Source organism: Agelaius tricolor, unplaced genomic scaffold (assembly GCF_023055355.1).
Source record: "Agelaius tricolor isolate 1412-34295 unplaced genomic scaffold, bAgeTri1.0.p SCAF_11, whole genome shotgun sequence".
Classification (NCBI taxonomy): Eukaryota; Metazoa; Chordata; class Aves; order Passeriformes; family Icteridae; genus Agelaius; species Agelaius tricolor.
The window spans coordinates 19,620,398-19,637,620 of NW_027269271.1; positions in this window are offsets into that span (position 1 = coordinate 19,620,398).

Consider the following 17,223-nt stretch of genomic DNA (forward strand, 5'->3'; position numbering starts at 1 on the left):
ATCTCACAGACTTGCTCCCCATGCCATCTCTCTGGTTTCTGAAGGCGGACATTTTCCCACTCTCACAAGCAGCCTTCTAAAGTTTTTTTATTCTTTCTTTGTATTAATAGTGTACAGTTCAGTTGTGAAAAGTTTATCAGACCCCAGATTACAAATATCTTTTGCTGTGGGAATCCCACGTTTATAAATGTGCCTCTTCTACACAAGCCATTTTTAGGGTTGATCTCTTACGAAGTTACTAGACTGACAACATTAAAAAAAAAGTCTATCTCCTAATCATGAAATTATTTCACTTGAAACTACTCATCGAAATAGTAGCTCTAATATATGGCTTCACATCTAACCTGCAGCTATGTGGTATTAAAAATTATATTAAGGAGAAAACTATCAACAGAGTAACTCAACCATGGTCACAATAGCATGTTTCTCAAGGCTGGAATTGTCATTGAAATCAATTTTTTATCTTTGTTAATTCATTGGAGGACTAACAGTGAAACAAATGCCATCTCTAGCATGGGCCCAGCATGCTGCAATTAGTGCCTTTTAAGAGAGGAAAAAGAAACATGAAGGTGTGGTTCACCAGCGGATAACGCAGTGAACACAGCTTTATCACTCTACGGAAGACACCCGCTGTTTATTCGGTTTGTAGGGTTGGTTTCAACAGTACCAGTTGTTCAGACAAACAGAGCAATGTAAGAAGAATCTTATCAGGTCTTGGTAATTCTTTATTATGTGGTTGCACTTGACACTCAAATTAGTGAAACAAAGGACCAACTTGATGAATCATTGAAAGCAAATTATCTGTGGCTTCCCAAGGCTTCCTATAAGAGACTACAGAAGGCAGCTCATGCATTTTACAGTGCTGTTTCTCAACTACCAGCAAGCAGGTTGCTGGTGACTGACCTTTCTGAGTCTTTCATATATATTTTGCAGTGCCAAAGTGAAGCATCATTTTTATGATTTAGGCTCCTGGCTGTATGTTAGACATCTGTTACACAGTATGTCTGACCAAATTCATTAAACTTATGGGTTTTGGTAGAATAGGCTGATTTAAAAATCTACTGATAAAGGAGACAAACTAAATTTTCTAATTTAATGCTTGACTTGAATAATGTCCAGCTTTCTGCTTGTCAAATATTTAATTAGATTACCATTTTGGTCATAGACCGTATTCTTGGCAGTCAACTGCTCACTGAAACAAGTACAGTAGTGTAATGTAAATCCTATGGAGGTTTTTGTGTAAGCACAGGAACTTTAAAAATCATCTGGAAAACAGCCCAGCTATTTAATTTAATTTTAAATTCCTATGAACTAATAGTTCTAGCTATCTGGAGGTTTGGGGGTTTTAACACTACTGGAATCTGCGTACATGTAAATATGATTCTGTATACCCAATAGCTAGATTTGCAAGGAGAAGAGCATAGGCTGCACTTAAGAGTACTTAATCAACTTGGAAATGAGTCAATACAGAAAACTTCTTAAAGTCCATTTGACTTTCTACTTCAACCAATTTATTTTCTATATGCAAGGGATAATGAACGATCCATGCATTTCTATTCCTCCTTAGAGGTGGGGGTAAAGACAGATTAAAACATAAACAGCTGTTTTCCCTAGCCCAGGAGAAAAAGGGGCAGAGTGGTAGTAGGGCTTTTCAACCAAATCTGATTGAGGAGAGCTTTTCATCTGCATGGAATGGTCTGGGTTGTCTCCTCTTCAAACTTACCCTTCCCATTTTCATCTTTCTTGTAGCTACAGGCTGACAAAATAGCCATATGGAATAAAAATCTGCTTGTGGCAGCTTCAGGAAGACCTAAGATGCTAATGACAACATAAAAATCCATGCAGAGTGAGAAATCTGTGAAAGAAGTAGTGGTGCAGAGAGAGACAAACCTCTAAAAACTGACGATGGACTTGGAGCAACAGAGTTCTTTCACTCATTCCTAAATAAAACTGCTCAAACGGCAACTTCCCCTGAGATGTCTGGATGTATGAAATAACTACCTTTTTGTAAAGCATTTTAGCCCAGTTTGTCTTTCAGAGATTTCCTTAGATATAAAATAACTCTTTCAAGCTATGGCTGATTTCTCATGAAGTTCCTATAGAGATTATGTAGCATAATTTACACCTTACTATAATGCACAATTATAAACATACTTTCCACATGATGGTTGGCCTGCAATGAGTACTTGAGTGGAGGAGCCTCCATGCCAGTGCACCTCAGCAACTGGTAGCCAAAATATTCAGTGGATTTTGGGATGAGGGCAATGGTGGGTGTTTCTGTGGATAATCCAGATGTTGTTTTCCATAAGTGCATTGTCTACCACCTGTGTGATCTTGCTGTGCCTGTCTCCTTTCCACCATGGCCAGAGGCAGAGTGTTTGCACATGCAGTCAGTACACAGAATGCCGCTAAACTGGAAGCTGCAGCTACCCTTCAGCCTTGTCACCTTCTCAGAACAAAAGCCCAGACAGTCTTAAATGTTTAATTATTTTCCGACTCATTGATGGCAGTGTGGTTCTTTTGCTGGGAAAAAAAAAATTATTTTAGACAACTGATTTAGATCTGTGCCGAATTTTAAAGAGAATAAGAAAAAGGGAGTTTTTGTTTATCTACTACCCTTCACAAAAGAGTGAGAAGAAAAGGGATCTGGTGTGATATAAGTAGTTAAACTCTAGGTGAGTTCTGCATGTCACTCTGCAGGAGTGCTGAAAGCACTTAAATACATTCCCATCACACTATGTGTATGAAGGTGTTTTTCAGAAAAATATTGGTGATAGAAGTGCTTAAAATAGATTGGATGGGTGAGGTTAACTGTATCGGGACCACTTTGATATCCTTATGCCTTTGAAATGCAGAATGAGTTACTAAGATTTGATAGGCAGGAAACAGGAGAAAATATTTGTTAAATATTTAAAATTAATCTAAAAGTGACTCCTGGTATGTTGCATCATTTTGTCATTTCCATTATATTCTGTGGTCTGTGAAGCCCTGGATCTGTCTCTGGGAGCTGGACCTCTTGGCTCTACTGAAATAAACTCCTACAGCCATTTTATCCATCTCTGCTTGCTGGGGCAAGGAGCTCACATGGAAGTGTAAAGCTCCCACTTCTGCAGCCTCGTGACGTTGGAGCTTAAACCATGATCACTAGCATAGAACAGAACAGCGCTTGTCCTGGGCCTGCAGCCAGTGACATTTGGGAGGATGGCTGGGAGTGCCACATTTCAGAGGAAAGAAGGGAGACTTTTTTTGACTGACTACCTAGAAAAGCAAGACTAAAGGTGCTAAGGAGGTTAGACTATGATGGGAGTTTGTGTGGATTAATGGACAGCAGGGCAGTCAAAAGTATATATAAAATGAAATACATCACACTGATATCACCTCCATGTGTTGTTTTATTATTTATGTATATATGAAATTTTAACCTCTTTTTTCCTGAGAAAAAAGGCTGCATTTTTGCCTTGCAACACAACCAGTGGAAAACATTCAGCAGCCAGCAAAGTAATGAGCCTATACTATAGATTTTTCCAACTGCCCAGTGACTCATGAAATGCTTCTCAAAACTCAAAATATGCATTGAGAATTGGTCAAAAAAGGTAGAAACAATATTATAGATCAGTCAATACTGCCTCTCCTTTATGAAAGCAGGCTGCCTTTGAACTTCTGACAGAAGCAAACAGTGATAGATGCATAAAGAAATGAAATATTGCATGGAAATGGAAGTGCAAATGAAAACAGGAGGGGGAAATAGTGAGATAAGATCTGCTGAATCTGCTGGTTTTTTTCCTTCTTATTTCTTAGTTTCCTCCCCAATCTAAATAAAGGTGCTGGATGTTTCAGAAACAATGTCTAGCTCAACTGAACTGACTCATCTCCTTTAAAACCACACATGAAACGCTGTGCTTCATTCTAATCACTTTTTTGGAGAAGCTAAACAAGACATATCCTGGAATAAACAGTGCACTCAAAGTTCCTCATCTAAAGTCAGAAACTTTGAAGATTAAGAAATTAGCACAGGAGGCTTGGGATGGAATCTACCCAATGTCACTTGTGGAAGCACAACAGGCATGACTGGGAGCTCCTTCATGGCATTTTGTTTTACCATTCACTACCAAAAGAAGAGGAGGAAGTCATATATCCTGTGTATAAACAGAGCACAGATTTGACACATGGACTAAAGCAACTGAGGACATCATTACTATGATTTGGTGAGAGATTGGATAAATTTAAATATGGGTATCTTTGCGGTACTATATGAAATTTTAAGAGGATCCTGAATGGCTCAGTTTTCAGTCTATGTATGTTTGTTCCTTTGGAGAGAAAAACTACACCAACAGGAAGTCAAAGTGTTAAACACAACAGAATTTCTAAAATTTATAAAAAACTCACCAAGCAAATATCAGACATGAAGCATCAGAGCAAAAAAGGAAGCAAAGAAGGATAGGTGCTCATAATAGATTGGTTTGCAGTTCTTTATGTATTATTAGAAAGTCGATAGAAAAGTCTCCTGCTATTTCTAACACAAACACAAACATCGCTTATGATGACAGGCTGAGCAAAAACTGTGGCAACAAGGGGATCCACTGGCATCCAACTGAAAAGGCACAATCAGAATCAAGTAAAGTCCTTCAGTGACCAAGCTATAGAGATCTTATGTTGGTTATATAGCTACTGTTCTTACCTACATGTTTAGAGGAATCATCTTTACTATTCACACAGTATATCACTATATAGGCACTGTGTTAATTCAGAGCAATAATGCTAATGTACAGTGTGAGAGTAGCTGTCAGTGACTTCTGTCATAGCTCATCAATTTCATGCTTGAGTCGTGTGTGCTCCTGAAATGATGTAGTGGGCACCTTTGCAATGTACAAATATCTTCTGTTTACCCAGCACACTCCAGAGACAGATACATAAACAAAGTCCTGGGGAGCTCACCATAGTGCTGAAAGGTCCTGAGTACTCTTGTTTCCCAAGAAGCTGACAGAGATGGAAGGAGGATCTCTGCATTCAGGTGAGCTGCCTGTTGGTTCTGGCTGTTTGCAGAGCCAGATGGGGACAGACCTCTGCTACGAGACCTTTGCTACCAGAGATCTCGGGCAGGGGTGCAGTCATTTGAAAGGTATGGAGACAGTGACCATGTTTATGTAGCTTCCTTGGTTAATTGCAATTGGACATGAAATCTAAACCTACCAGAGAGTACAGAGTACAGCAGCTATAAAATTATTTCCTGTGTTCAAATCACCCTAGACAAACCATCCTAGGCAAACCACCCTAGACAACTCTTCTAGCCAGGATAAATGAGTATTGTAGGAACTAACCTGGGAGAGTTTCTTCACTGCAATAGATACCTAACTGGATGCTTGGAACCAGATGCTGAAACAGATGGATTGTTTTCCTTTACGACGTGCTGTGTCCTTGTTTAAACATTTCTGCCATATTATTGATATTTGTCACTCTTAAACAAATACAGAAAACAAGCCTTCTCTGTTCCATACAGGATAGATATCTTGGGTGTCTACTAGCATCCTCAAATCATGGATTAGAGCAAATCCATGGCTATGTACACTCATTTTTCTTTCTAACACTTCAGGGCAGAGGACCAAATTCAGCTCAGCTGCAGAGCTGGATCCAACATTTCCTGCAGCAGCTGTACCCTTCTTTCTTTGAATTGCTAATAATACATGTTATCACATTCTCTAGCCTTTGTCATCCCCACCTGCCTCATGGTTTTTATTCAAGTAACAGGACTTAAAAAAATCATGTACTTTTCCCAATCATGATATATATTTTATTCAATGTGATGATTATATCTCTATCCTCTCCCATAAACTACAGGGACAGGAACATACTAACTGGAGTTTTGCCCCAGTACTTTCACTGCCATCTGATTATTTCCTTGGTAGGAACAAGGAAACCCTTGGTAGGTTTGAAGCATTTGGCCTCAAACACTCATATTTATCTATTTACTTAATTTTTCCTTTTTTAATGGTTTATTTTAGTTTAGATGGGATTCATTTGATGTCTTTTCCTTTATAATAGTTTTGCATAGTATCTAATTTTATTTGTTACCAAAGGCCCCCAAATTCCATAAGGTTTGTTCAGTTTTGCATGTGCTTGGTACTTGAAACGTGAAGCTGAGCTCTGTAGAGCATGTGCTGTTTCTATCCTGACTTCAAATAAATGAGGCCTTAGGCCATTTATGGTTTAGACCATAAATTCAGATGTCAAAGGAACAGGTGGCAATGTGACACAAGCTGTTCTTGCTCATTGTATGAGCTTCCTCTGCTCAGTGTCCTACCGCTTCATCTCTGTCACAAGCCTGAGTCACTCTCCAGCAGTGGCTCCTCCACTTTGGCGGGTTCAGTTTCTGTCCATTGATAAATGAGAGCTTCTCTGCTTCTAAGCAATATCAGCCTGGAAAACGCAGAGCTTGGAATGTGAAAGCACGTCTCTTCTGGCACATTAACTCAGGCACAGAACCACATCACTGACTAAAGCCTTCTGGGATGAAGCTGGCTCACATCACCCAGTCTGGAGCCTGTGCAGAGGAGCTCGGGTCCATCTGCACATCAGCTCCATCCAGCTCACGAGCAGTCTGCTGCGTTGAAGGACTGTGGGATGTGGTTCAAGAACGTGCAAACAGGAAAGAAGAACCAAAGCTTAGCAGAAAAGTGAATAAACGGTCATGATATATTAGTATGAAATAATGTAATACTTGTTCTGTGTTTGTTCGGTCAGTGCTTTTGGAGATTTTTTTGGTATCTATTTTAATATCCTGCTAGTAAGCAAACATTGACAGTGTTTCTTCCTAAGTGAGGAGAGAAAGAATTATGTACCGGTGTTGTTTGCATAGCTGACTCAATCATTTTAATCAAACTGACTTTGTAAATTTCTTTGGATCCTCAAATTTTTTTTTCCTAAGCACTATTCATATTCAAGGGTTGTCTACACACTAACCAGTCCTCACAAAATTAATGTGGCTTCATCCCTATTTCCAGAAGACTGTTGTGTAGTGAAGGTAAGGAATGTTGCTCACTCAACTCCGAGCTGTCACCTTATAACTGTGAATATTCAGTATCTTGGGTATTGAAATCCACAAAGCTTAAAGTTGGGCACTGAAAATTAGAGGGCTGTTTTGGGAACTTGAACCTTCTTGACTCCTAAAACCCAAGAATTCTTATTTCTCAGCATCACCCAAGAATTGCTGCAATAGCAACCTCTTCCATCTCAGCTTGAAAGAAGTTTCAAGCAGAATGGGGTGGGAAGTGACCTCACACAAATACTGGCTTAGAACATTACTTGACTCTGATTCTGCACATTTCTAGCTACCATAAGTTATGAAGCCCCACAGTCGTTCCTGAATTGCAATTAGCAGTTATCAAAAGCTGATGAGACACATGAGAGACTAATGTGCATTGGAAAAAAACCTGTTTTCCTCACTCTCACCAGAAGACAAAGGCTATGCAAAGGCTCATTTCATGAGAAGCTGAGCCAGCCTCTATTAGCAAATGTTTTAAGCATATGGTCCAACTCTGGTTTGCAGCTTCCTTTCCTCAGCCCTTTTTGCTTTGTATCGCCTCTCTAGACAGCAAGGCACAAGGATCTACAAGAAACCATGCAGACCTGAACCAGAAACCATGAACCAGGAGCCATGATCACTGCAGTGCTTCCAAATTACTTGTACTAATTGTTCCAACATTACACCTACAACTAACACCCAACAGAAACTGTTCTCAAATCCCCCCATCCTCATCTTCAACAAAAAGCACTTGTGCTCTTTTCTTTCCCTTTTTTTTTTTTTCAACTTTTCTTTGTCCAGCCATTGAGCAGCTGGACTAGGTCCTTCCTGGCTACTCTTCCCCACCATCTGCTCCACCACGATGTACCAAATCCATTCCATACAGAGCTCCATGATGTAATTGGCTAATGACTGGTCTGCTTGGCAAGCTGCTTTTCAACAGAGCACTGGGTGATTGCTAGCAGAGCTCCTTGTCTGTAGCTATATTATTACAGCATGTCTTTCTGATTAATTAGAAATGCAGTACTGTAAGTTTTAGTTTCACAGTCTGGATATTATTAACTAACATTCAGAAGAAAAACTGCTCTCTTCACAGCTTTACATATTTGAAGGGTGAGAGAGGAAGGGGAAGAGATTAGAAGAGGGTGGAAAGAGTATATGCAGCAAATATAGAAACAGTACAAGGTAAGAAGCACTTTGAAGGGTGTGTCAGGGATAAACAATGTCTTGGCATCACAGACAGTCCAGAAGTCAATCAAAATGTTATGAAAATCATACGTCTGATCTGCACAGTTTCACTCATACAAACAGAAAAGAAATCTGTGGGGTCTAAAGCTGCCCATGGCTGCTGACATTTCAAGCCAGCTAATCAGGATTTAGAAGTTGAAGATGGTACACAGAAAGTATGGTATGCAATGGATGCTCCCTGATCATGCCTAATGTAAGTGAAATAACATTTCTGAATCTTAATAAAGAAGTGGTGTAAAGGGAAATAACATCTTTGCTTCCCTCTGCCTGGAGCACAAGATCCATGAAAAGGGAGGCTATTTATTCAAATCTGTGTGATTAAAATAAATTGCTAAACTCAAACCTAAGTATTTCTGTATAAAGATGTTACTGCTCTGCATGCTGGGCTGTCTTGAAAATACAGCTCTGGATCTAAGCTGGATCTTTGCCTTATCTTTTATCTCACCCAAAGCTGCTTAGTCTTTGTGTACACGTGGCCTTACCTATCACTTTTATAGTCTATTGCTATTGAATTGTTCATAAATCTTGTAATCATTAGACAAAGTTAGCCTTCACATTTCAAAAGGGGGACTATTTTTTTTTTTGCCAGCTGATGTTGGCTGCTTTTTTTCATCTTTGTAGCACTACATTTTGCAAACCAGGTGCTGACCAGCAGATACTTCCCTGACTGCAGGGTGCTGATACTGGCAACATTGAAACAGACTGAAACTTATACCAATATAGGTTACATTGGTCCATTTTATTCCTAAATGCAGGTATTAACAAATTGGCAAAGTTATTGGCCAATTGACTCAAAGTATAAGCATTCAAATAATTCATCCTGAACAATGCGTGGTTTTATTTTATGTTTAGTACAGTAGGCTCACCTGCACGAATTTGCTGTGCTTGTTTAATATCCTCTTTAAGATGAAAAATGATGCCAGTCCTGTGGTAATAGCATCTTTTGATGCTGAGAAAGCATTACACTGGATTGAATGACAGTTTCTCTTTACTATGATGGAAATTTTAAAATTTGCTGTAAATGTATTGCATCAGTTACACTGTTCTGAGCAAGGATGCATACTAATGTCACAATACTATCTCAATTTTGACTTTCTAGGGAGACTAGTCAAGGGTGCCCACTTTCAGTGCTATTTTTGCTAAGAGAAGCAAACCAGCCTTTAAAATATTGGGGAGATTGGGTGGCGACTCTAAAGTAGATTAGAGCTGAGAGGCATTTTAACTGCCCTTAAAATGGTGTCCCACTTTGGTATACATTAGTAACCCTCTAAAGACTCTAAAACAGAGTGGGCCCTGAAATCAGCATTGGGTAACTGCCACTTGTTCTGGCTCACCTTTGCCTTTCAGTAACACAGTAAACTGAGGAATCCTGAAGGAAAACCAATCTAAAATGCTTAAATACTAATCTTCCATTCTCATACCATAAAGAATGTTGCAACTGAAGGCACTTTTTGAAAATTAGTTACACTTATTCTCTGAAGTTCTTGTATTTATGTACTTGTTGCAGGTTCAAATCATGGTCATCTAAATTAAATACACATCAAGTCAAACATTTAGGAATAAGGCCCTATAGTTACTAAACTGAGTTTTCAGTAAGTTCTTAGAAGTTAAATACAAAATCAGTAAATAAAATTCAACAAATGTAAATTGAAAGGCAAAATGAACTCATTCTGATGAGTTAATATAATTCCCTTATGGAATGCTGGTTTCCATACTATAATTAATTTTAAACACTAAACCAGTATGTCTGGGTTTTGATAATTATAAAAATGCATTCATCCATGTCCTTGAAAATTATTAATATTTATCATAAGAAATATCCTGTAGACATTAAGAATCAAGGGAGACAGTGTTTTTAGCAAATTCTTAAACAGCTTTACTAAAACAATAATGGAGTTTTTAATACTTGTGAGTCCTAACCAGAGAGACATATAGGGCTAAATCTCAAAGTCTCCTCCCTAACATCTACCTCATAAATCACTCAGGCAGAACTTGCACTGAATCTCAAATTCAAAGATTTCAGGACTAACTGTCCCTTGTGCTCACTTCATTCCTGTTCCACTCCAGGGAGCCAAGAGTATCAAGTGTTCTAAAGGGATGAGGCCACAATGATCTTATAAAAAGATTATGGAAGACCCTATAGTTCTCTTTCCTTGCCAGTGATAAGGAAACTGCATCATGACACTTTTGAGTAACTTCTCTGACATTTCAGCAACACTGATTATCTATATTTCTGTTCATGGATATTTTAAGCCTCTCAGCACATTTGGACCTAAAGCTTCACACTTGTAAGGACTCAAACTCATCATCAGTAGCAATAAGATGCTTCCCTTAAGTCAGCAGGAGTCAGTGGGGGGTTTGCTTGCATAGAAGCTGCTGGATCAGATGCCTGCAATCTAGTTACATGTTGGCTTCCAGGTTATGATAAACCTGAAAAGCAGAAACTGGAACCAAATATGAGTTAAAGCATTCTGTAGTTTCAAAAAATTAGGTTCTATTTTATTTTCTTTTCCATTAAAAAAAAAAAAAAAAGAGAAACAAACAAACAAAAACCCACAAAAACCCAAAAACACAAAAAAAACCCCAAAAAACAAAAAAAAACCACAAACCACCAAGCCCACATATCTCACTAATTACTGAAATGAAATTTGACCAGAATGTTCTTTCCTTCAAAATATACCCCAATCCAAAGTCAGGAAATAGCAATTTCATGGAACAGATGATTCTAACATACACAGTAACATATGTGTGTGTATCTATCTATGTATACATGTGTGATTAAAGATCTCATAACTTCCTTGGTTGATAGGTTAGGTCTTAAACTTTAGATAATTTGTTTGAGAGAGAAAGCAGAAACTCACACACAGCAGCAAGGATTACAATAGCAATGATCAATAAAACCCACTGTCCCCTTCCAAAATTATAGGCAAATATCAGTTTACATTTTTATGAATTGCTGTGAAACAACTGTCATCTCCACAGATGAGGAAAGGGAGCTGATTGTTTGTTGGAATGTCAGGAAATCTTTACAACATTTTGTGGCTAATTTCTGCAACAGACTGAAGGAGCTGGGTTTTCAGAAGGTACCCTGAGTTTTTAATTTTTGATTTTGCTGAAGCTGGGCAGCTGAGCTCCGTTTGTGATGGGGACTGTGAAAACACAGAGGACCAGAGGGGACAGAGGAAGGTAAGAAAAGGTGTGTATTCCATGTCCTATCTCTACTCAATAACTAAAGGAGGTGGGAGCACAGTGATGTCACTACAGGCAGATGTGCATCACTCCCTGTGCACTGATGAGGAAGCAACCTGTGCTCCCACAAAGCAAATTAACTTACTGCTCTTTCATCTACCAATGGACAGACTCCAACCAGCAAGTTAGATAACATGGTAAATATAGGCTGACAAAAGAAACAATGAGATTTACACTAATCTAGAAGTATTGAAACTATACAGGATAACCATTGTGGTGCAAAACAAATGCAATAGCTGATGGTGTTTTAAGGATGAGAACTTCTTACCTCTGAAAGTGAAGTTTTAACTGGTTTGCCCTCTCTCTTTGACATTCCTAATTTTGTTCACCTTGCTGACCACCAAGAGAGGAGTGAAAAGAGTTGGAGTGTGTGATTGTAGGGTACTATTTTTTATGTCAGCATTCTTCATTATTGAGTTGGCTGTTTATGCTGCTGGTGTGTAATGTTGTGAAGCAGATGAGCTGGTAAAGTATGAAGGGTATTCTATAACCTTTGCTGTACTTTGAATTACTGCACAGTAATTTAAAATTCAGAAAGGCTGCTCTGAGAAAAATCAAAATACAATAAGATAAACTCCATTAGGAACTGATGCACTAGGGTTGTTGTTGGAGGAGGGCAAAATGGTCTAATTAATAGCTATTGCATTAAACTCATGCTGCAGTTGCAATAATGACACTGATAATATTGATGGCATTGAAGATAGAGTTTAGTTTAGAATGGAAATGAGCAGAGTATTCATCTTGAACTGCAGATTGCTGTAGGCAGTGGAAGGCCTCAGAGCTTCTTTGTTTTGTTGTTCCGCTGTTCAGCTGTTTTTCTTTGATAGTGCAGCTCCAAGCTATTAATATATATATTTACTCAGGACAGAGCTTGTTCATTTCACTGAAGCCCCACAGCTGACATTTGGCTGTACTGAAGAACAAGCATTTATTGGATTTCATTCCTGCTGTTTGGTTTTTCAGGGACAGCTACATGTAGGTGGGTAGTTATCTAAGGGGTTCCCCCAACTTCTTTAAAATTTTTATAAAACATTTCTCTCTCTTATTTGGCTTGTGAAAGCTGTTGGCAGCAGGGGATGCCAGCTCCTGCATCCTGAGATAAGGTTTCATTCTCATCAGTATTTGGTCTCCATTCAGACTCCTGTTGATATGTTCTTTCTTTCCCTTTACTGATCTACCTGTTTGGCTTATGTTACTGTTCAGAAATAAACACATCACAGTCTTCCAGTAACCAAGCTGATTTATGTAGGTAAATGAGCTCTTCATCAGATGTCAGGGTCAGTAAAGCTCCTGCCCACTCAGATATTAATGACCACTGTCTCAAAAACACCATTTATTAAAATGAAATGTCAAATCCCAGAACTGAAACAAAAATGACTGAATAGGACCAAAACCTAGCAAGCAATCCAGAGCTTGGAATGTATCTTGGGAATTCATCACAATAACTGACACCCAAAAGCACTTTGATTCCAAATGGGTCATGCCATACAACTAAGATCAAGACAGCCCTGTGATCAAAAGAAAAGAGACAAATTTGCATACGCTGGATAAAAACCTTTTCTGTACCATTGAATTTGGTGGAAAAATTATTCTTGCCAAAGAAAAATTAATTTCTTTGTCTTTTCCAGAATTCATTCACCTGTCACGTAAACTTCAAGGTTGCAAGTGCTATCCCAGGTGGTACAGAGTTGCAACCAAGCATCCTAGGAGTTTACTCAGGTAAAAAAAACTCTCAAATACCCAGCTGGACAAGTTTACCACACAAAGAGTGTGCCAGGCCTCCAGATACCCTGTACAAAACAGCTAGAGCATCCATTTAGCCAGACATGTGCAGATTCAGCTAATTAAAGGATAGTCCTCTGGTGAAGAACTGGTATAAAAGCTCTGAACTTCTCACTTCAGAACAACAAGAAATTGGTATCCACTTTAAATACCTCCCTGACAGGAATGGTCTCTTGTGATAGAGGAGAGCCTTTCTCCTCCCTCAGTGGCAGTAAAATGCTGGGTTATTTGGTGTTGAAACTTCTCTGAGTGAGTCTTATCTGTTGCCTCAGGAGCATACTTATTACTTGCTTTGTTTATGTTTTAATTTACTTTCCTTAAAGATAACACTTCAAAGCAGCAATTAATATTCTTGTAACCTCTTTACTGGTTCATCTTAACACCTGTTCATACATTTACAAAGAGAAACTCTACATAAAGAAAGCAGCAAATATAGGAAGTATTGTAGAGGTCTCAACATATTCCCAGGCTTTTCCAATAATTTCTGTGTTTAGTATTAATAATAATTGTAGGTTTTGGTTATTCTAGGTTATGAATTTGTATGATGGCTTAAGCAAGTTATCAGCTTGGTCTTGATCTACATCCCAAAAATCTCTTAGTCCAGAGCTGTTGATAGCACAGTTGGCTGCTCCATTTCATCAGCTATAATGTGCCACAGAACCAGAAAATTCTCCTTTTCCAGGACCTTTCTCTGCTATTCCCTGGATTTTGAAACAAAAACTTTTCCATGCATTTGTCAAGCTTGTCCAACCATTGGCATAGATCAAAACCAGTTATAACTGCAGCTGAGAACACAGTAGAGCAGTCAAAGCAGAAGCACTGAAAACTTTCCTTCCCAAAAAGCCATGATTTCCATGGTTGTCTTGGTGTGTAAGGTCCCAAATTACTGTGGAGAGGAGAGCATCTCTAGCCCAGATCCTCAGCAAATGTCAATCTACCTATGGCCACCAACTCCAGAGCAGCTGCCCAAGCAAGCCTTAGAGCTGATTCTGCTATTTGCTCTCCCCAGAATAAAGAAGGGTTATTTTTAATTAGCATTTCTGTCAGTACCTTCCCTCACTCTGTGTAGTCTTACACAGATATGTTAATATGTGGTCATTTGTTCATGATTTGGATTAGGAATGGCTGGCAGGTATTCAATCTGGATTTACCTATTTCTACAGAGGAAAAGTTATCAGCTTTGCTTTTCCATTAGATTTATAGGATTACAGCTGAAATCAGACCTGGATCCAGGGAGTTTTATTATCTCTGATCAATAAGCAATGAACAGGGCTAATATTGTTCATATAATATGGACACAATATCTCCATAGGATATTGGAATAGCATTCAAACAAGGAATCACAAATCTAGTTTACTGGGAGATACCATTTACTAACCAAATTATTGTTCAATTCTTCAGTCTAGCTAAACTGGGGATAAATCCTCTCACCTGCCCTATATACATGGGAATGATATTTTACTTGGTACAGGATTTACAGAATAATAATATCTTATACTAAGAAGAAGTTTATGAAAGAAGTATTTAACAGATGATGTTAGACCTTTAAGGACCTATGTTCTCTCTCAAGATCTGTGCAGAAGAGGTGCTGAACTTTGGCCTCCTGTTCTGACATGCTCAGACTGAAATAACCTTTAGACTTGCCAAAGCTTCCTCTTATGTGGGAATCAACAGAAGGGAAATATTCTTGCATTTTTACATTAAGTAAGCTTCATTACACTAATTTTGTTAATTGGTTACTAAACAGCTTACCCTAACTCTTCATTTCAAGTCTACATCTGCTCTCATTTTTTACCATATCTTAGTATTTTATACAGTATTTATTTTCTTTTTCCCTTTTTTTTTTAAGTGGGTACCAATGCACCTAAAGCTATTTTGCTGTACAAACTCCTGCTTCACTGCTTTTTACCTTTCTGTGAACTACAGAACATTTGTTTGCAAAATAAGCTTCATGAGTCCATTATTGCATTCAGCAGCATTTCCCCCCCTCTCCTCTGCTACCCCATGCAGGGTGTCCATTGTGTCTGGCCAAAGTAAATGCAGCAAAGCCAAGGCTGCCAGATAGCAATTCGTATTTTGTTTGACCTTGCTGGGACAAGTGGTGATCTGTGTTATCTACATATTAAAAGCATCCTTCAGGGTCAAAACCTGGCCATTAGAAAGCAAGGATCAGTAAGAATGCATAAAAGTTGTCCCCAAATGAAATGCTTTCTAGAACTGCATCAGCTTTAACAAGAAATGACAGCTCACAGCACTACACACATCTTTTTATACTATCAAACATAAATGCAGAGGAATGTATAGGACATGACTGGCAAGTGCAACCACCAGATCTGCCAAAAAAATTTGTGCACTTTGCCAAATAAATGCCAGTCAGACTGGGCAGTACAGACACTGACTCTGGCCCTGGCACCTTTGAGCAGTAAACCTTTGCCCTGCTAATAAATGGTAAAACACAATTGCATTTTTGTTTACCAACATATAGGCAGAACAGCATTATCTCAGTCCTTGAAAAGAAGACCCACTCTTCTTTACTTCCCCTTTCTTCTCCATTTTTTTCTCATTTTTTTAGAAAAATAATTTCATGTTCTCCTCCCTATGCTGCCAGTAGTATGTTCTGTTACCAGTCGTGAGTGATGTTCTGAGCACTGGAGTGCACAACCTGTTTTAATGAGCTCTGGCAGAACATCAGACTCATTGCCCCACCCCCTGTCTAATTACAACATGCCATTTGTGTGACTCTGGTCCAGGATCTATCAGCAGATCTATTGGATACACCTATTTCTAGGGATTTATAAAAAAGCAATAATAATGAGCTTAAAAATGACTGATGAATGGCATGCAGCTGCAATATTTTTATATCCTTTCTACACTATTTACCCCATTGACTTAAGATGTTTTTGAGGTCTATGTAAAGAGCAAAGTTTCCTGCAATTAACATATGCTGTCAATTAATTCACTTTTGGTGCTTGAAGTTGTGAAACTCTTTGGTGACAAAACAATTTGGAAAGTTTCACCCATAGTTCAAAGCCCTCATCCTGCAAGGACAAATACACGTATTTTACTTGCTGCAATTTAGCAGACATGTTTATATCTAAAGGATGACTGATGTTTCTAAGAGTCAAGCCTGATGAAAGTGTTCAGCAGACCTCGATCTGCACTAACAGGCTGAAGCTACTTTTGCCTCCTAAATATTGATAAATCAGTTTAAAACAAAGCATTTGAAAATTACTTTCAGTTGTACTCATGTGCCAACCATGATTTTTTCTGGACTCAGATCCTGGCAGAAAGATAAAGGATATATATCTAAGAATTTTGTATGTGGACCAGCCAGGGACATAAATTGCTACAGAAAAATGCCATTCTCATGATTAAGGACAGGTCTTCACCATCCTTTTCTAATTCTTCCAAACTGAACAAGAATTTTGCTGAAATAAAATCTGCCTATGACGCAATCAACATGGTGCTCAAGTTGCTTTTGAAAATTCTAAGGCTTTATGGATAGAAATACACACAGAGACACACATATGTGTGTACAAAAAAAAATGCTATTTTGATTTTCTAAGCTGTCAGTCATTCTCTAACAACTGTAGACTGTAATCCAGGACAAAATCAAAACATACCCTCACTGCCTGTAGAGATGGGTCATAAAGGTTTTAAGGTTATAAAGCCATCAGCTTACACACTAATCAGATCTTAAAATATTTGCTGTCTGTTTAGTAGGATTGACTTAGGGTCCACTCAAGAGATTTGGAAAATAAAGGTATCAATCTTCACAGTTGTTACCTGCTTCAATACAGGAATGAGTCATTTACTTTGCTTATTCCTGTAGTAGGACACAGTTCAAATTTCCTACAAATCAATCTCAACTTCACCTGGTTACTAAGCAGTCAACTGCAGTACTTTGTTATTAGCCCACTTTCTTG